Raw genomic sequence first — 15,031 nt, 5'->3', positions numbered from 1 at the left:
TTCAACCAGCAGCACTGCATTGTAGAGGTCTGACTGCAAAATGTTGGTGAAATAGATGCAACAGTGTTTTCTTTTAACCCAAAGCACATTCGTTGTTATTGGATACAGAGCCAGTGGTTTAATGGAACACAAAGAAACTGGTGTGCCCAGAATTTAATTGATTACATAAACTATCAGATCATAAAAATGGCCTCGGCTAATGTAGCCGACACTGAATAAAAAAACTTAAAAAATCCTTAATTGGTCCTGCTACGTTTAAATTCTGGAAATCCCTACTCGATATTCTTCTATTGACTGGCTCTCATCAAAATGCTATTCCAGTCATCATTATGTAAATATAATAATGTACCTCTATTCCCTCTTTTCCCTTTACATGATAATTAAATGTATAAATGATGGAATGGAAACCAAAGAATTCTGCACACTGTTTCTCGCTTGTACTCTCTTTATTAACAACAACACAATTGGGCGCTTTGACTGGTTGGTTCTCAAGCCCTTACCCAGCCAGGAATATTCAGTCAGTGTCTGCTGTGGCACTGTAAAAGTTGGCTTTAAACACTTGATTGTAAATTTGAAAATGGCTCATTAAAAGCAGGTTAAGGACCGTACATGGGCACAGTTGCAAACTAACTACGAAAGGCAGCAGTGTTCTCTTCTGAGAGAGACTGATGGCAGCAGTGGCTGGTCAGCTACCCGCATGGCTTGTGGGAAAGAACTGGGCGTTATTAGTGTTGATAAGTGGCCATGCCTGCACCTCCTGATGCTTTATTTCCTCTCTCCTGTCCCACAGATCCAGCCTCCAACAGATGAGGGTCTCAACTTAAGGTTCTAATTTTAGATGGGAAAGGGGCTTAAAGGAGAGTGTTAAACGCAGCGATTAAATCAGTCCTGAGGACTTTGTCAGCAGGTCACTTCCTTTACACCTCCCTCATTAAGAGGAGTATCTTCGCTATGTCTTAACCTGAGGGGGTTGCAATCATTGTTTCTATCTGAAGAGTTGAGAACTCACCAAACAAAAATTCCCAGTCTCAGCAGGGTTTACCTGGGATGCAGTGCAGTGCAGTTTGATGACTGGTTTATTTATTGGATAATGGATTGGATCCATACTGGCTGTTAAGGGAAGCCACAGACCTGAACTGATTCTAAGTTAATGGTTTCCTTGATAATTTTCATGACAGTAAATTTACTCCATTAAGAAAAATAATAATGAAAATGGAAAAATAATAACTAAACAATTTAAAAATGAATGTAACATAGACATATGTTATACAAAAATGAAAAGATATTGGTGATATTCTATATTTTCCTGATTTTACAATAAATGTCATGTGCAGAGCCAAGCCAGAAATGACACTAACAAGTGTTGTGTGTGAATTGAAAGCCTAGTATATATCGAATTCCTCTGTAATCCCGAGTTGTCAAACACGCTTTATGCACTGGGAACCATGGTCCTTCATTAACTCGAACGCACAATATCACACTATACTGTCGTGTAATATGACTCGACCCCACACGCACTGTCCTGCTGCCCGAAAAACTGACCAGAGCACCGCTGCCAAAACTAGTCCCCGACAAACATTGCAAACACCTCACTGAGTGAGATCCAGGTGAATAAGCAGGCATTGTGAGAACTTGTGTGTATTCCTGCTCACCAGTGGGAAAGGCCTTTGAATAGGAGCCTGCTTATACACTAATTTAATAGAGATGGATCCATCATGGAGCCACAGTGTACACACAAACATGCCGCTAATTTAAAAGAAGATGGTATTAAAAGCCGTTTATAACATGACACGCTTTCTGCAGGCAGAGGCTCTATACTAAGGGACGCAGAGGTACATTGATCGGTTTAACCAATGTGTCATCTATAGTGGTGCAGGAACAAATGCTTTAGATTATATCCACACATTGAGAGGAAGTCGGGGAACATAATTGCATTTCTATTTTTTAGAATGATACCAGTATTTTTGCAGTTTAGCCATTTCCTACAACTTTGAAACTGTATACAGACTAGGGATTGAGGTATACATACATTCAAATGCATTTCTTTTTTTAATTGCCTTGAACTGTCAGATGGGGCAAACATTTTTAACACAGCAAACTAATAAACTGACATTGTTTCTTTCATGACATCCACTTTGTCATGTCATTTTGTGTTGCTTCTGTCTTATCTGATCCTGCTGGGGAATTCAGTTTGGAGGATGTCTCTCATTTTTCATGTTTGTATTTCCCACAGGCACCTCATTGCAATGACATGACAGGATTCTCAAAACTATCAATATTTTATATACGGCATATATAGACTATAAGATGGCTGAATCTCAGACAAATCGATCACCAGCCTCTGAAGGACGCTGCACCTCCGACACAGAAACCTGAAAATAAAGATTAGCAGCAAAATAGGCCTGATCGAGATGCCTCTGGCATCACCAGAAGATGCAGGAGGTCACATAAACATTCATCAGATCCGACCCTGAAAGAGTAAAATGCTATTTATTAGCCTGATGTGTCCAACTTTTACTCAGTCACCAATGATGTTATTTAAATAATATTCTATACAACAGAGCATTAATGCTTTATGTTTGTGATCGTCATCACAATGTTTATTCTTTATCGTATTCTTTAATCTAATTTATTAAACCACTTTAAATATGAATTTACTCTTCCTCTATCTTATTCACATCCTGGAATGAAGAACTTCTAAGCGTCAATTATTAAACAAAGAATCTTCACCGTTACATACTGTACATCCACGGCAAGAGGAAGAGCGAGAATACAAGACATCGCTTTCCTTCACTGATGAAGCATTATGTAGTTGGCAGTGTATCGCTAACTATTTCTTCTGGAGGACTGACAGCCTGACGACATCCTGCACATTTTCGAACCCTAAGCCTTACCCTCGATGGGGAATTTGCTTGAGACAGATGTCACTTAAAGACACACCTCACACAGCTGTCGTTGGTCTCGGCTACAGAGAGATACTAGCTGATTCACAACGAGTCCATCTCGACAGGTTTGAAGTGGAAAATAGACCAAGCAGTTAAAGAATCCTGCTTCAACAACATGTTTGGGAGTTCCAGGGGGCGGTTAGTCGGGTCATCAACTAAAGACCCCCCCCCGGTATTGGGCTGATCCCACCTCAAGCTGCTGGGCTCAATCGATTCTCACTGGATAATCTCCCAAATGAATTCTTGTAGCACAAACTGAGCTAGTGACATGTGCTCTGACTTTGTGAGCCTGTGTATCATTCGATACTGAGTACCGTGCCAGTGCTCATCTCAAGGCCTGTAGCAGTAGGCCTATACGATGCATCGTAGCATTTTTGGGATACAAGAATTTGTGAATGGAAAAAAAAAAAAGACTAAATTGAAGCAAAGGCTTCCACAACAAAATCCAGATTTTTGGGGTCTCAGTGCGCTTCAAACAAACTGGTTAGTGCAGTGTATTGTCTGACCATGTCTAAAGTCATAGTTTTTCTTTTTGTTTTGAATGGCAACACTTGAAAGTGGAGTGAAGAGCCTGCCATCAGCGCCTCTCACTCTAACCACTCTGTCTTTAGCACATCTTGACGCCAGGAATCGTACAAATGTGGACAGCGGTGCACGCGTTCGGACAGTCTTTCCTCAAAGACATTCATGGTGTTAAACTTGTTTGCTCGCACAAACCCCTGTGTACCTCCGAACACCTGGCCAATCACCGCGTGAAGTTGGCCTGATTGTCAGTTTCGGAAAGTTACAAAAATTTGAAACTCCAAACGCCGGCTTCAGGCGATCTGACAAGCACTTACTCTGAAGCATACTGGGGCCTTTAGTCTGTAGTATACGTCAAACTCCAAACACTGGATCCTATCCTTCCCATAATGCAACTCTGTTGCAGTCCACTTCTCTGACCTGTCTTTTTTTTTAATTTTTATTTTTTTAATAGTCCTTTAAAAGAACACGTCTCTCTAAAACATCAACTATTCATGAGCAAATAAAAACCGGTCTGTTTGGAATAATCCTATATTTTTCAACGGTTTCTTTAGCTTAAAAGGTGTGGGAATTTTCTGGCTGAATGATTCAAAAGCATCACATTAGAAAATCCATGGTTTTCACCCAACAAGTCCTCCAGCCTGAATCACCATATAGATCATTATTTCCCTACCCCCTACAGCAGTGGCGTACCGGACCTTCATCGTCATGGTTACAACAATAAACAAGCGGTTAGGGTTGTGAAACGGGATTGGTTTCAGTGGTCCCTTGTACTTTTTTTTTTTGTCAAACCATCCAAATATCGCAACCTTCTCCTAATGTGGACTTTGTCGTTTTTTATGCTACATCACCTGACTTCCTCCTTTGCTCTCATCTTAATTACTATGGCCACTAGAGGTCATCTAACAATAAAACGTTACTAGAGGGTGTAATAAGCTGCTCAAACTGTCGACCTATTGGTTGTTTTTTTTTTTTTTTTTCCCGACTCTTTTCACTAGACATCAGTAACGTGACTTTATATCACAATATCAATAGGAAGAATCAGTTAAGAAGTTGTTAATGGAAGAAATAACCTGTCTGTTTCTGGTTTGCGTGGCAAATTATAACTCTGGCAAATCAGATCAGAACTTTACATTAATCAGAAAACACATCATACACCACTGCTTTAACTCATTTATTTGTAGCATTGCTGACAATGGCCTAATACACAAGGAGCTAATAGAGGGATAGGTGCTTCAAAAATCTTTGACGGAACAAATTTTTATACTGTCTCACAGTACATGTCAAATTGCAACAGTTTGACTATGATACCGAATCTGTGTCTTTAAAGAAAGATTCAGCTTTGAATACAACCAGGGCCTCAACTATTATTCTCACTATCAACTGATCTGCAGATTATTTTCTCAGTTAACTGATTAATCATTTTGTTTGTAAAATGGAAAAAGGAAATAGTGAAAATGCCTGATATGGATTTAAAGAGGTGAAGGTGACAAATTCAAATGTTTTCTTTTGTTTTGTCCGTCCAATAGTCGAAACTGCCACATTTTCACTTTACAATCATGCATGACGAAGAAAAGCATCAAATCCTCACATTTAAAAAGGTGGAACCACAGAATCTGCGCTATTGCTTGAAAAATCCGTTGTCAAAATAATTGCCAATGATATTTCTGGCGATCAACTAATCGAATAATCATATCATCTCTGCTGCTCTGATGACCATGACCACTTCTAGTTTGCACATACAGTCCCTTCCAGTGTAAACCCCTCTTTCTTTTGTTCATCAACCCATGCTTACATTTCCTACTACATCTGCAAATAATTTTTTCCTATGGATGCAATTTTCAGGAGACAGTGATGACATATCGTGGCACGAAAACAACACTCAATTGATGCTACAAAATGTCGATGTGGTGATATAAATATGATCAAAACAACACTATTGCAACTGAAACAGCAGTTTCTTTGGCTTAATTGCTTTTGTTTCATGAAGTGAATATGCAAATGTGCATTTCATAACGTGTGTATATGGGAACAGGACTACGACAGATGGCAGGTGAGTTAGTCGTAGGAACTCAGCTGAAGCGAAGAGTTATAAATATATATCTATTTGTCCAAGTTACTTGGGTGTTGAATTTTGGACACATGGAATGATAGAGTGCACTTAATGTGTGACACAATGAGGAAGGCAGGCAGATTAAACTGGTAATCAGGTTACATACACTTATATAATACATGCTGTTCTACACGAGAGACAAACCAGTGAAAATCTGTAATCAAGCTGGAAGACTGCAGGAATTTGTTATGCTCAAAGAAAACGGTTGTGTTTTGAAAAATATTATGACCACTGGCACTTCTGCAGCCACACGCAGCCTCATAAGTGCTTATTAATGTTAATAAGACAAAAATAGCGGCACAGCAGGCAAAACGATCCAATGGGAACACTGGCAATTTTTCACCGACACACAGGAAGGTGATTTGTATTCACCCGCTGTTCCCCTCCAGCTCCGGCATTTCTGTTAAATGTGGGTTCAATTTGGGAAAGCTCCATTTAATTTTTAAGCAAAGAAAAGTTACAGTTACATGAAGAGGGCTGGAAGTACTTAGCTGTTCACAGGGATCATGGGTACAAATAAAAATGATAAATATTTCATAAGGAAAGTGCATGAAGAGGCCTGGAAATGCTGAGCTGATTTTCTCGAACGTCATCACTTCTCGTGATTCACAATCAATCCAAAGGCCTGCTTCAGCAAATTAACAATGACTGGTCCTCACTGAGTCAGTTAGTCATCAATAAAACACACTGAATGTCTTCAGGGGCGCTTAAATAATTTGTAATCAACATAGCCACAGGATATATGACACAATTATTCATTAGGTTGTGTTTTTTTCTCACAGAGTGCTAGGATGACTTTAATGCAGTGAGATTTAATCAGCGAGGACCAATTTAATTGCAGTCAGTTGGAAAATACCACAATCTGATTAATTTACTCTGCTTCTAAAACCACGCTGGATATTTTTATTCCTCTTTTGTTCCACAAGGAGCAGGGAAGGTGATAACATGTAACACAGTAATTTAATACACACAGAAGGAGAGCAAATATACCGAATCTACACCGACTTTACAATGAAGCTAATAAAATATAATGGAGCAAAAGAGGAGATCAAGCCAGTTGGTTTGAAAAGTGGAAAGTACCAACGAATATGTATCTAGAAATACACACACACACATATATATATATATATGAACTGCATATATACACCATTCAGGCACAACATTAAAACCGGTAAGTGGTTTTAATATATCTAATTTTAATCTTGTGAAGTTCTGCCCCCAGGTGGCAAAACAAGTGATTAATGCAGCTTTATACTGAAGAGAACAAGGGATTTTCGGGGAACGAGGATTTGCAAAGGCCAGCGCATACCGGGCCAATAAGCTTGAGCCTCCTACAGCATTACAAACAAACCTGATTTTCACGCGAATCTCCTCCAACTCTGAACACAGAACAAACATTATACTAACTTATAGAAATCTACATCCGGGTCCACTCGACAGCTGACCTACTCACCCTGCACATTCATCCGCACATACCGGTTCGTTACATGTGTGAAGCTGACTTTCGCTGTGGTTATACTGTCTTCTAAGGAAACTCAGAAGGCTAAATACAGTGGTGGGTTACCCCGTGGACTACCCTGAGGCCCAGACATTTCACTGCGATGGTTGACTACGTTTATCTGAACTGGAGTACAAAGACGAGGAGCTAAATAAGATAAGATGATAAGTTCAGGTGAACTTTATTGGATATATCGAAGAGAAGACATGAAGGACGGAAGCAGAGGCAGAACGGCAACAGGACAGTCCCACAAGACAGCATACCTCGTTCAGGTGGTGTTGTTCTTGAGGTCGCAGCTCTCTACAGTTGACTGAGGACGAAAACTTTTGCTGCAGAGAGTGGGTCCTGTTGATGCCAGACTTGGAAAACAGATGTGTCAACGGGTGATAGTAATCTCAGCAGTGTAACCACAAGATGAGACCAGCTGGACAAATGCTCAGCTCTCCATATGGTATGACAAATGCTGGGGGAGGGATTATGATATGTGTGCCACCAGAATTAAACAATAGCATCTGGTTATAATTCTAGACCCGTTATGAGCAGAAATTACAATGATAGGCAAGAGAAAAAGTTAAAATTGTGTTGGATAATTAGCCACTAGTAAAAATATCCAAAAATCAAAAGAATGTGACATCTCAGAGTACGGTTCTGCAGGTCAGACACAAGTTGCACAGGATCTACATCTCTATAAGTTAGCACGACGGCTACTTTCTGTGTTTACTTTGGGTCAGACTGAGACTAGAGTTTGAAATGTTTTGTGTAAAAATCATGTTTATTTGGAAAGCTGTAGGAGTGCAGGTGCAGGTTGTTCACAAGTTCTTTTTTCACGACTCATTACGACCAAGATGGCGAGTGCAAAGTTAGCACGACCCATAGAGTCACAATAGCCACATTTATGGGAAATACCTGAGGTTGAAATGGACCGGAACAATCCTTTAAGTTACTCTTTAAGTATTCTTTACAGACCCATGAATCACCGTGGAATACATGGTCATTCTAAAACATTAAATACAAACTCCCTCAGGTGTATGTGCAGTTCAGATAAGCACAGTTGCCTAAGATATGAGAACTTCACAAAATGGCCACCACAGGCTGCCTCATGTCTTCTAAGGGGAAGAAAATTGCTTTCAATGTAAAGCTGCATTCCCTCTTTCTTGCTCCAGTTAAAGGTCCTCTGTTAAATGACCCACTGTCACCAGCTGTATGGAGGCAACACCAGACAGGAAGTAGTAGAGAAGGACTGCAGCCTTGCTCTGGTGGTACACTTTGCAGGCTTCTAATGGAAGCGTGCTGGGCAATGTTTAATGCACTGAGCTGCATTAGTGCTCTGTGTCCTTCTGGGTTCAGTTTACCTCCCTTATCACCCTGAGAGCCGGGCCTGTACAGAGGGCTCATCTAACTCATGAGAAGAAACAGACTTACATTAAAAGGGATATTTAAGCTGAAAAAAGCATCACAGTGTTTTTGTGCCAGGATATAAAACGGGACTGGTGGCTCGTAGTTATACAGACTGGTGACAAACTAAAGGAAAAACCAACATGAAGTGCCTCAGTCAGGTGTTGGGCCACCACGAGCTGCCAGAACGGCTTCAATGCTCCTTGGAATTGATTCTCCAAGTCTCTGGACTCTACTGGAGGGATGGATACCATTGTTCCAGAAGACATTCCCTAATTTGGTGTTTTGATGATGGTGGTGGAGAGCGATGTCTACCACATTGGTCCAATATCTCTTTGCTCCACTAGGAAATGTTCTTTGGTACCAAGCTTTTGTTTGACTTGTTTATGTACACTTCATAGGACGACACACAAAGAACAACAGCAGGGAACAGTAGGTACATACTACCAACAAAACTGCCTACAGTATTGCTCTTCAAAATCTGGATCACAACCCACACCTGGGTCCTGGAAGACTTTGAACAGTCCATCAGGTAGGACACTACTGAGGTAAGACATAGTCACTGTCAGCTAACGTGTTTGCCGTATAAACTTAGAAGGGGATATGTCAATGTTGTGTTCACTGCTCCTTTCTGCTGCCCCCGGGAGGCCAAACAGTTGTTACTGTAGGTCAATGTGAAGTCACGAGTCATGTCATGTCTTTACCACTAATTATTTTATCTGTTATGTTAGTTGCAAAGCACTTCGAGCTGCACGTCTTGTATGACAGACGCTACAAACAGTAAATACAAGCTTGACTGGCAGTGGGCCGTCAGCACCTCATGCCAAGCGTTTTTACACCTGCATGGATATGCAAACCATATTCTGACATTCTTCCTCCCAGAATTGTGTGTTCAAACAGGACAGCGTCAGGAAAATCTACACACAAGCTGTAGGATGTGTTTTAAGCAAACTGTCATGGTGGACTGATGATGAATTTCCAAATACTTCTGTCCCTTTAATCTATTTATTTAAAGCGTTTTGTGTACATAAAACACCCTAATACCATGATATACTGACTTCTGAACATCCAAACTGAAACCACATCATACATCAAACCATCTATACTGCATGCAAGACACAACACAGCTACCTTACAACTGCTGCATGTTCCATGTGAATCTGTAGTCATCCTGACCTAAGATATATCAGATATCAACATACAGACTGTAATTCTGCCCCTCTGATCCTTCATTTACAGAATTAAACACACATTGCTGATCTGGGCCAATCCAGAAAGCTGGCAGGCAACCCTGGGCTGGATGGCAGGCCACTGCATCTGGGAGAAAGCGACTAATCCCTGGGACCATCCTCAGTGATTTGTCAGCAAAAATGCTCAAATGTCTGTGTCACAAACGCTGCTGGACTCCTAATGTGGGCCAGAGGTACAACACCAGCCCTGCCAGACTGATCCTAGAGGAAACACTGCAGTCTGCACTACAGCAAACACTGGAATTTGAAGTAAACATCAATAACCTCACAATTACCACTGTCCTGAATATATTATTTACATGCAGTAACCACATGGAGACCAATCCTTGCACTTAAATTTGACATAAAATATTTTCAGGTCTTCATTGGGTTACAGTAATGTATATGTTAACCAATAACACACAAATCATTGTATTGTTCTTTTCCATATTGAATACCTAATTCAAACATTCACAGTTTACGTTGGAAAAAGTGTGTGAACCCCTCGGTTAATGACATTGACAGAAGCTAATTGGAGTCAGTAGCCAGCAAACCTGGGGTCCAGTCAGTGAAACCGGATTGGAGGTGTGGGTTGAATCTACCTGATATATAAAAAACACTCAAACATTCTGAGTTTGCTATTCACAAGAAGCATCTGCTGATGTGAACCAGGCCTCACAAAAAAAGATTTCAGTTGACTTACGATCAAGAACTGTTGATTTGGAACAAGCTGGAAAGGTTTACGGAGTCGTCTCAAAGAGTTGAGACATTAATCAGTCCACAGTCTGACAAACTGTCTGTAAATGGAGATAGTCCAGTTCTGTGGCTTTTCTCCCTAGAAGTGGACGTCCAGCTAAGATGACTCCAAAGACACAACACAAAATAATCAGTAAGGTGAAAATGAAGCCCAGAGCAACAGCTAAAGGCTTAAAGGAATCACTGGAGCTGGTTAACATCCATGTTCATTAGTCTACCACACAGAGATCATGGAGCATGGAGTCCATGGCAGGACACGGAGGAAGCTGCTGCTCTCCATAATAATATCTTTTACCAAAGAGCAGCTTGACACACCACAGAGCTACTGGGGCGATGTTTTGTTTGACTGATGAAACTAAGGTTGAATTGTTTGGGAAGAGCATGCAGCTCTGCGTCTGGTGTAAAAAGGGTTCTGCACACCAACATGAAAACATCATCCCAACGGTGAAATACAGTGGAGGGAGCGTCATGATTTGGGGCTTTGCTGCCTTTGGTCCTGGACAGCTCGCCATCACTGAGGGGAAAATGAAATCTCAAGTTCATCAAGGTGTCTGACAGGATGATGTCAGGGTGGCTGTCACCAGCTGAAGCTCAGTAAAAACTGGGTGATGCAGCAGGACAATGACACTAAACATGGAGGTAAATCTACTACAGAACAACTTCAGACAAAGAAAATCCACCTTTTGACGCGGTCCAGTCTGATCCCAGACCTCAACCCAATAGAGATGCTGTGTAATCACCTCAGAGAGAATGGTCTAAAATTCCGCCTGAATATTGCACAGGTGTGATCCACGGCTACTGGAAGAGCTTGTTTGAGGTTACTGCTGCCAGAGGGTGTTCAACCAGTTATCATATCCAATTAATCACATTAATAGTCTACCAGAAAAGGCAAGGCTGGCAATCTTTTAATGTGAAAAACCTGTGCAGGAAGTGTCGAGTATGCTGGTTTTGAGTCTCGTCTTGGTCTTGATCACATTGGGATATGGTGTTTACATGGAACATGAGAAACCTGATTAACAGTATCCAGGTTTCGGATCGAGTCGTCAGTCGTGTCTTGCTTCCTGAACATCTCAGCTTCTCATTTCTGTAGTTAACGAAGTTACCACGACCCATTATAATTGGGATTTCTGTGCACATGAAATGCACACACTGACAGTAGCTTAATAGCAAATCCAGAAATAACAACAAAGTACAAGAAACTGGAAATTGTAAATAAATATAAACAGAGAGGTGAGTGTTGATCAGTACAACTGTTGCTGGACTGAACAAAGGAAGCTTGGAATAATAGCTTGTCTCTGTTATACAGTATGTTTATTCAAAATAAAGGCCGGATTCTCCTTACTGTTAAAAAAAAATTCAGGGTCCCAGCCACTATTTACAGCAAATCTGATTCTTTCTAATCACTGTTGACATATTTAGAACGATGTAAGCGGGAAAAGCACTTATGAAGGAAAATGAGAAAAGAAAAAACTCAACTCAAAACCCCTTAGCACATTCTATAACAATATCCCTGACAAAGTAAATGTCATATTGAAAGTTTTAGTCCCTTTCATGTCGGCTCGCTGAGAGCAGGAAAAGTCTTAGTACTGAAACGGACGACAAACCTTTGGTCACTCTTGGTCTGTGCATGTGTTTCTCTTCATCATTGCTTGTAGTTCATTAGATATGAATATACTTTCATTTTAGCCCTAAAAATGTGACCAAAATGATAGGTTTTTTGAAATGTGCAGATTGCAAGGCCCTGCTTTGTGTCTAACTAGCACTTTCAGTGAACTTCCTTACCTGATCCCCTAGCACCTTGTCTTTTGAATAGATCTAGCGCTTAGCTCTTACTTCAAGGTCTCCTGCTGTACCGACGCTTTAGTGTGGTCCCTCACTTGTAAGTTGCTTTGAATAAAAGTGTCGGCCAAATAACTAAATGGTAAATGTAATTTCAGCAGGCAATGAGCTGGCCTAATGGGCTTGAGTGAAGATGGAGTGCCAGAACCTGAGGTACTTTTGCACCACACCACGCTTTTCCAGTGTACGTGAGTGAGTAATCACCTTTTAAAAATGTATCTTTAGGGCCTCAGAAAATAAGAGGATCCAGATGACAGAGGTTTTACAGTGTTGAACACAATAAGAACTTAGTTAAGGTTAGGGGACCGTCGTCATGGTTACAATAATAACCGCCTGGTTAAGGTTCGGGAACAATCGTGGTCACGGGACAATTCTTTGAAGTCTGATGTTCTGTCAACCCATCCATCCACCTCATCCTTACACAGTCTTTATTGCTCTATAACAACATCGCTGACTTCCTTCTTTGCTCCCATCATAACTAATACGACCACTTTTTCACGACAGCTTTGCCACTTGAACATAAACATGTAGTTTTTGGGGCATTTGCTGAACTGACTGATGCTGTCATGCTTCTTGGGAGGACGGCCTCTTCTCTTATGTCTGTGCTTCCCACAGGCAACTCATTGCACTGAAATAGTCACCACTCTGCTGCGCTGAGTTTCTCTTTTTTAAGAGACACACGGCTTTTGTTCACCTATTACTTCCATTCAGTTCCAGTTTGCCAGTTTCAATCATTACTAATCTACTATCATTAGAGTCAACATGTCCTGCAGAGTTTTAACAGGATGGATTACACTGGTTGAAAAATTTTTACTCTGAAACATTTTCGCAGACAGTCTTGAGGCACTGACGTCCACTGGCTGCCCACGGCCACCCGAAATCAAATTCAAGTCACTAATGTTTGCCAACAGAGTGACTTCTGGGTCTGCACCCATCTACTTGAGCTCAATCATACAGGCTTGTGCTCCTTCTCAGCCACTGCGTTCCTCCGAGGAACGTCGTCCGGCATTGCCATCCCTGCACACAAGGCAATCACGGTCCAGACTGTTCTCATCTGTGGTTCCCCGATGGTGGAAGGAGCTATCAAATGTTATCAGAGCAGGGGCGTCCCTCTCTGTCTTCAAGAATCTCTTGAAGACGGAGGCACCTCCTCCCCGACCCGCTGAACTAGCACTTACTGCGCACTTTCCGTGCACTTCGTTAAATGTTCTCCTTGCACTTATTGGTCAGATTTAGTACTTAGCTCTTACTTCAAGGTGTCCTGCCGTACCGACGCTTTAGTGTTGTCCCTCACTTGTAAGTCGCTTTGGACAAATCATCGGTCAAAGGAGTATATGTAAATGTAAATGGTATTTATAACATTGACCCCCAAAAATGGCAGAATAGAAGTGGGAGTGATTGGTGTTTGAAAATAGTATTTCTGTAAGTAAGTGAGAACAGCAGAGTGGTGAGTAAAAAGACATGTGGAAATGTACATTACACTGAATTTATAATGGCAATAGACGAACTTAAGGGAGCCTTTGACTTCGCATTAATCTAAGAACAGGGGAAATTAGTAATAAAGGTGAGTCTCATTATTAGCTCTAGATTAAATCAGCTGTAGATAAAAGTCTCTACCATCGAGGTAAATAAAGGTTCCCCCGATCCAGTGACTAGTAGACGAGTGCAGGTGAAACACCAATATGGATTTTAACATTCCTGTGTTCATGCGGTACAGTCAGAATAGCAGATGCAGAACACAGGCCCACACACAGCAGTGCACCATGAATAGCAGTCACACGTGCCTTGCCGTGCTGTACTGTACAGTATGTAGGTTGATTTCTTCCTCCGCCATTAGCCTCACTTCAAAGCCTTTTTTTGCTGCTCCAGTCCCCTGGGCTCCTCCGTCCTCTTTTCAGGGTTTGTCTCACGTCAACAACTATGCAGTGAGCAGATCGATTACACAATGCATCTGTGTGAGCAAAATTACTATAAACAAGCTCCAGCTCAGAGTTAGCACTCCCACGTAACACTTGGTCATTACGCTCACATTCTACCATAGGCTTTCAAACTAAAAACTGTCAGCATTTTTTTTCACCATTAGCAGCACGAAATACGATGCAATGTAAACTGGACTTCTAGATCTGAGGGTCTGTCTGCTTAAGCCGAGTTTGCAATGAGTAACTATAAAGAAGGAGATAAGAGGAGGCAGGCCAGCAACATCAAAACGTGATGTCAGCCTAATTAGAGACGGTCTCACTCCTTGATTGGTTGCATGTGCCACTGCCAATGTACAAAAAGAAAGAATGGAAGAAGAAGCACATTAGAGCTCACTATTAAAGACAGTCAGAGACACTCACTCACAGAACAGGGGCAATAACTGGAGTACTGTTACAGTCAAGTACAAGCCGGTCATCAAATAATGCAGTCTCAGATAATAGCTGTAACATGGCCAAAGGCTGGCCCATAATAAAGGCCAATGGGGTCTATTACATGTACCATAATGGCTGATTTGATAAATTCCCCGTAATGTAGATTTATAAAGCACTAATTGCATCAGTACATGAGTCACGTCATGCTCACCACTGCTGCTCCAACTTTCTTTTCTTACCAAAATGCTGTGCCTTAATTCCACTCTCCTCTAACTTTGCTGTTCTTTGACTCCTTGTTAAACTTCAGTAACAGCAACATGTCAGACCCATCGCTTCTCTCTTAAACAGATCTATTATTTGAACTCACTAATTGGTGTCAATCA

Source organism: Xiphias gladius, chromosome 4, assembly GCF_016859285.1.
Source record: "Xiphias gladius isolate SHS-SW01 ecotype Sanya breed wild chromosome 4, ASM1685928v1, whole genome shotgun sequence".
Lineage (NCBI taxonomy): Eukaryota > Metazoa > Chordata > Actinopteri > Istiophoriformes > Xiphiidae > Xiphias > Xiphias gladius.
The sequence above is the reverse complement of the archived record's forward strand: the minus strand, read 5'-3'. Positions refer to the sequence as shown.